The 6,000-nt window shown below is 40.1% G+C and overlaps 1 long non-coding RNA gene across 1 annotated transcript; it reads right to left on the reverse strand.

Moving 5' to 3' along the window:
• Window positions 1-255: 255 nt before the first annotated feature.
• LOC125358717 lies at window positions 256-2,611 on the reverse strand. The gene is made up of 2 exons (XR_007212365.1): window positions 935-2,611; window positions 256-895 (listed from the first exon to the last, which is right to left on the reverse strand). It is a non-coding gene; the product is annotated as an uncharacterized LOC125358717 (long non-coding RNA).
• Between the last annotated feature and the right edge of the window lie 3,389 nt (window positions 2,612-6,000).

A 6,000-nucleotide genomic window follows, 5' to 3' on the forward strand; every position in this document is an offset into this window, starting at 1 on the left:
CTAGAGGTGTCTGTCTTCTGATAGGAAGGGCTCTGTCATGTTCCTTAGTATATTCTTCTAGAACATTGGACCACTGTGCTGTGCATTCAGTTGGTACTCAACAAATGCTTGAAGGGTTTGAAGAGGAGTCTCTTTGGCTCTAATAGGCTAAGTGGAGGGGGAGCAGTATTTACACCCCAAATCAAAATATGAGGTCCTACATGTCTGTGCCTTGTGCCTGAGCTAATAGCTTTCTGGGACCTCATTTTGTTTTTAGGATCCTCTGAAACTATAGAGAAGCAGAAATAACAATGACATCCATAGCAAGGGACAGACATTGTCCACATTTACATTCCTCATTTGTGCCCTTTCCCCATCAGGATTTCTAGGATTCTCTGTCTAAAGTAGAAACAAGGAATTAAGATAAAGTATATTATAAGAGGAACAAGTGGATGCATTTGGTCTCTCATTTGTGTGATCATCAGTTAGATTTATCTAAATACTGTGAATGGGAGGAATAAGTAAAAGTAGCAATCAGGGAGGATGGTAAGACTCAGGGACATCAGAAACAACAATTGAGAAGGTACAGAGAAAACATTCGCAACATAATAGCTCTGTGCTGACTGTAAGTTATGATTTTGATATGGAAAACAGGTTTCCTTCATTCTACTTGCTACTCTGAAATTCTTTCTTTTTCTATGTATTGTCTACTTCTCTGATTGTAGTACATATCCATTAGAATTTTTATTGCTTTCTGCTGTGTCTATAGCCTCAAAGCTTGTGGCTTTGAAAGGTTGGCCAAATCTGATCCACTGTCTGTTTTTGTGAATAAAGTTTTATTAGAATACTGCCAGACCCTTTTTGTTCAAGTATCATCTGTGGCTGCTCTTGTACAATATCAGGCCCATGTAAAATACTGATTCACACACACACACACACACACACACACACACACGGCTTAACAAACATGTAGAATGGATGAGTAAATGAGCAGACACGGATAGAGGGGGAAGAAATGCAGATAAATCAAAGGAGTGAGACTGTCGTGCCATTTTATTTATATATATAATTTTGTATATATATATAATTTTGTGTGTATATACATACATATATACATATACATATATGTATATATATATATAAAAGAGAAAAAAGGGCAAAATTTAAAAAAGTAATACTACCACCTGTGTAGATCACTGGGAGTACAGTATTGAAATCTTTAGGCTCAAGAATTGCTAACTTCCAGATGATAGAGTAATGAGCTCATGTTCTTGTTTTTAGTTCAAAAGCAAAGTGCTCGCATTACTAATTATCCTTCTAATTGTGAATTAACAGTGGGCAAAGCCAGTCCATGGAGATTAAGTTGAGAAACTATTTCATAGCAGGCACAATGGAACAGACCCAACTTGTGTAGTAATGTAAATAATATTTACCACACTGGCCATTCATCAAAATTAAATTGATACAAGACCCCAGAAGGCTTTTAAGAAAAAAATCTTAGTCTGTTCTGTAGACACAACATAAATCTGATAACTCACAAAGTTTCCAGGCCAGTTCCACTCTCGTTAGCTGTTATTCGTACTTTTGCCTGCAAAATGAACCTTCCTTGTTTAAAATTCAATCTATTAGCCAAGGAAAGAGTGGTGAACCTTCATGGTTTTAAATGATGATTTTTTAAAAAAAAGAAAATAGAAGCGACATTTTATAGTTTCACACTAAAAAATAATTTGAAAATTGGTCTTCCTCACTGGCTCCATCCATCTCCATACTGCTTGCTGTGAATCTGGGTGGTTCTTTTATACCTATTTGATTATTTGCTTAATGATCCTTTAGGGGTCTAAGTACTAAGACAAGCCAAGACAGGAAAAACAAGCTAGTCGCCCAAAGGTTGATTTTTAAAAGCCATTTTGCATACTCCATTTCACAAAGAAACTACAGTTCTAAGAGCTGTGGGACATTAATTTTTTTCCAGGCAAAATTCATCTTTAATGCACATGGCCATAGGTTAAAATGTTAGCATTGAATTTGTGTGCGTTGGCCAGAGTAATGCCACTCAAGGCTTAGTCCCAGTTCCCTGTTGCAGAGGATTGCTATGCACTGTGTTTTCATTTCAAAGTCCTAGACTCTAATGCACTCAAGGTTGCATGCTGGACTTAAGGGGTCATGCACGTAAATTTATATGCATTTATGTCCTTTATGAACAGTGATGCCATGTTTTCAAAAGTAGCTCAAGATCAGGGCACAAATAAGTCTTCTTTTATGTACTTGAGCTTCTTTTTGCCAGAAGTGGTTTATAAAAAAAAAAACATACACCAAACACCACAATACAATGTCCCAGAAAGAGACCTGAATGACTTCATCAACTATACCTGCACCATTCTTCCTACAACTCCTATTTGTTAAGAGTCTTTCAAATACCTAGGTCAAGAGCTGTCTAATTATGGTAGACTGCATCTCTAATATTTGGAAGAGAAAACAAGAAATGAGTCTGGAGGCCAAGATCAGTTCTTTGTAGAGATTCATTTAATGCAGGTGCTAGTGGCTTATGCTTAGCTACTCAGGAGGATGAGATCTGAAGATCACAGTTAGAAGCCAGTCCAGGCAGGAAAGTCCACAAGACTCTTATCTTTAATTAGCTAGCAAAAAGCTAGAAGTAGAGCTGTGGCTCAAGTGGTAGAGTGTCAGCCTTGAGTGAAAAAGCAAAGGGACAGTGCCTTGCCAGTGTTCAAGACCCGGTATGGGTATTTAAAAAATAAATTTAACCTTGTAATTGATTCTTCCTAAGTGGTTTTTGTTTTTGTTTTTGTTTTTTTTTGGCCAGTCCTGGGCCTTGGACTCAGGGCCTGAGCACTGTCCCTGGCTTCTTCCCGCTCAAGGCTAGCACTCTGCCACTTGAGCCACAGCGCCGCTTCTGGCTGTTTTCTGTATATGTGGTGCTGGGGAATCGAACCTAGGGCCTCGTGTATCCGAGGCAGGCACTCTTGCCACTAGGCTATATCCCCAGCCCGATTCTTCCTAAGTGGAAAGGTGAAGTGCCATGGACTGAATGAGTAAGATGGCAGTGATGGAGATGGAAACACAGAGAAGCAATGCCTAGGTGAGACAGAATGCCTAAGTTCATGTGACCAAAAGTCACATGGCCAAAAATAGAACAAGAATGTTTAGCGTGAATCTAATTCATAAATGATCCATTTATTGCCTTATACCAATAACCCATCTATCCACACAATTTGAAATAGAGGATGTCATTTAAGTCTGTTTTTGCTCCATATTTAAGCTTCAGAAAATCCCACAGCCATGTACTATGCTTTTATTAGATTGAGTCTATCCAGATGATTTTAATAAAGTTTTGAAAGGACATTAGTTTCCTGCTATTTCAGTGAAAACCATTCACAAGATGAATATAAAGCAGTAGACCTACTTCTTGTCAACACATGCCCACTTTATGCAAATATGCCACCATTTTATTATAGCCAACTAAACAACCCAGCTGCATGCGACATGGGAGAAAAATGTCATCATCATGAACATGGAAAGATGAAGACACGGTGAGCGTGGCGAGTGCCAGGCTGTGTTGCTCAGCGTCCCTTGGGGACTGAGGATTTTGTGACCAAAGATGCTAACAGTTCGTAGTCTTGGCTACTGGAGTCCCTCTGTGGAGCTGTCCTGGGGCATGCCATTCTGGTAACTAGGCAGCATGTGCCTGTCGGTGGCATAGTAGCGAGAACTGAGCAAAGACTGCATGGACTGATGTCAGGTAACATGCATGGCATGTCAGCTTGAGATACCCTTAAAAGCAACTGAGACCCCCATCACAGTCCACCACCTCCTTCTGCCCAGTTGTACTTCCTGTAGCTTCACATGGGATTTCATCTCAAGAGAATCTCCTAGCATCCCCTTCACAAATCTCCAAGTCCGTTTCCCAAGATTCTTGCAAGATCTTGTCATCTCATCTATGCCTCATCTCTTCCTTAGGATTCTTTTCCTGCTACTGTGTTGTCAGGTCTCTGTTCCAAAGGCCCAGCTCTGCTGTGAATATACCACACCACATTGCCAGAAATACTGCGGCTCAAAATGGAATCTGTGGAACACTAGTCTGACAGCTGCTTTTAATAAGAGAATAAAAATTCATAATAAACTAGGTATTCTTTGATCACCTAAATCTCAGATATGCTAGAACTTTTGTCCCTTTTCTGGATGTTTGCAATGCATATCACCTTATAAAGACTCTGAAATGAGCCTGTAGTAAAGACCTGATTGAACCTTTTAATCCAGCGCTTTCCAAACTGGGCTGGCAATACGATGCTGTATTGAAGTCGTGTTCACATCTTGCAGAAACTGTGCTCTGTGTGACATGCTTGGGAAATGGCTAGCTTTCTGGATCACATTCAAGGCCCTCTGTAGTTTGACCTCAGTCTGATCTCTTGCTTCATCCTCCAAGTACTAGGTATGGAATGTTCTTTTCCCATTTCTTCTTCTGCCCTTCAGTCCCCTCTGCCTTGGATGGATGCATTGTTTTGGGTTGAAATCTATTGCATGTTTCAAGTCCTGTATGGTCCAAGAAGCCATACACCAATTTCCCAGGCAGAAATGATTTTTCCCTTTCACCAGATCCTTAGTGTCCATGCCACATATATATATATATATATATATATATATATATATATATATATATATATATATATTAGCAAGAGGAAAATGGGCTTACCCACAGTGAGGCTTCCTTGTTTGTTCTGAGACAGAGTCTCACTGTATAGCCCAGGTTGGTCTTACACCCAGTACCCTCAGCTTCCCAAGTGCTGGGATTACAGCCGTGAACCACCATAGCTGACTAGCAATAGGACTTTTTCATCTACACAATGGTCATAATGCAGCATTTGCATTCTGTGGTTGTTTTGGGGTTTAAACAAGAAACTAAACATGGGTGCTATTATGTCTCCGGTATTAAATTCAAAAAGAAGTCAGAATTCATCTTTGTACTTTCCAGTGATTTGTTGGCTCAGGCCCGAGTGCAACAGATTCTGAATTAATGTCTGTTTAATTATCATTCTCTACTGCAGATAGAGATTCTAGAACGTGTGTAACCTCTGTAGCATACTAAAAGCACTAAGCCTTTAGGATTGTGTTTTTGGGCCTAAGATGATATGTTGTAATTGTGCCTAAATGTCAGAAGGGCCCCCTGCAAGCTCTAGAGGGCCACCCACCCTCCCTGGCCCTCGCCTTTCACTGCTGTTCATTTTAAGGCACTGCGATAAATCAATGGCTTTCAGGAATTTTGTAATGCCACCAGGAAGTTTTAAAAATCAGTGTCACTATGATCTGAGAAGTTTCTTTTCCAAAGCAAACAGACGCAAAGGAAAAACCAGAAATCTTCCCTTTTTTTTTCCGATCCAAAGTCATATTAAAAAAAAGTTATCATTACAAGCTCATGCCTATAATCTTAGCTACTGGGGAGTTTGAGATCTGAGGATTGTGTCTCCAAGCTAGGCCTCCCAATTAACCAACAAAAAAATCCAGAAGGGGAGCTGTGGCTCAAGTGGTAGAGTGCCAGCCTGAAGCTCAAAAGCTACATGAGAGTTTAAGGTCCTGAGTTCAAGTCCTGCTGTCAACTACCAACACACACACACACACACACACACACACCACACACACACACACACACACACGTTATCACATATAACTGGACACTTTCTCCCTGTACTTTCTAAAGTACTGACCCACAGTACCTAGATACTCTCTGTGGCCATCATGATTTCCTGACATACAGGAAACAAAAGTTACCAATCACTTCTCTTGATAATTTTTATGGTCCCTTTTTTTCTTTAAACATCTGTGATGCTCCAAGATAAAGCAGAACACTCAAGATCCAGTTCTTGTACCATCTGCGCAATCCTTCTTTCCTACCTGCTCTTACGTAGCTCATGTTACCATAAAAGAACCACAAACATTTGACCCAATTTAGCAGGGCAGGCCTCTCATCATTGTAGACAAGGAGTACCAGTATGATGAATGAGAAGGAAG

Source organism: Perognathus longimembris, chromosome 10, assembly GCF_023159225.1.
Source record: "Perognathus longimembris pacificus isolate PPM17 chromosome 10, ASM2315922v1, whole genome shotgun sequence".
Classification (NCBI taxonomy): domain Eukaryota; kingdom Metazoa; phylum Chordata; class Mammalia; order Rodentia; family Heteromyidae; genus Perognathus; species Perognathus longimembris.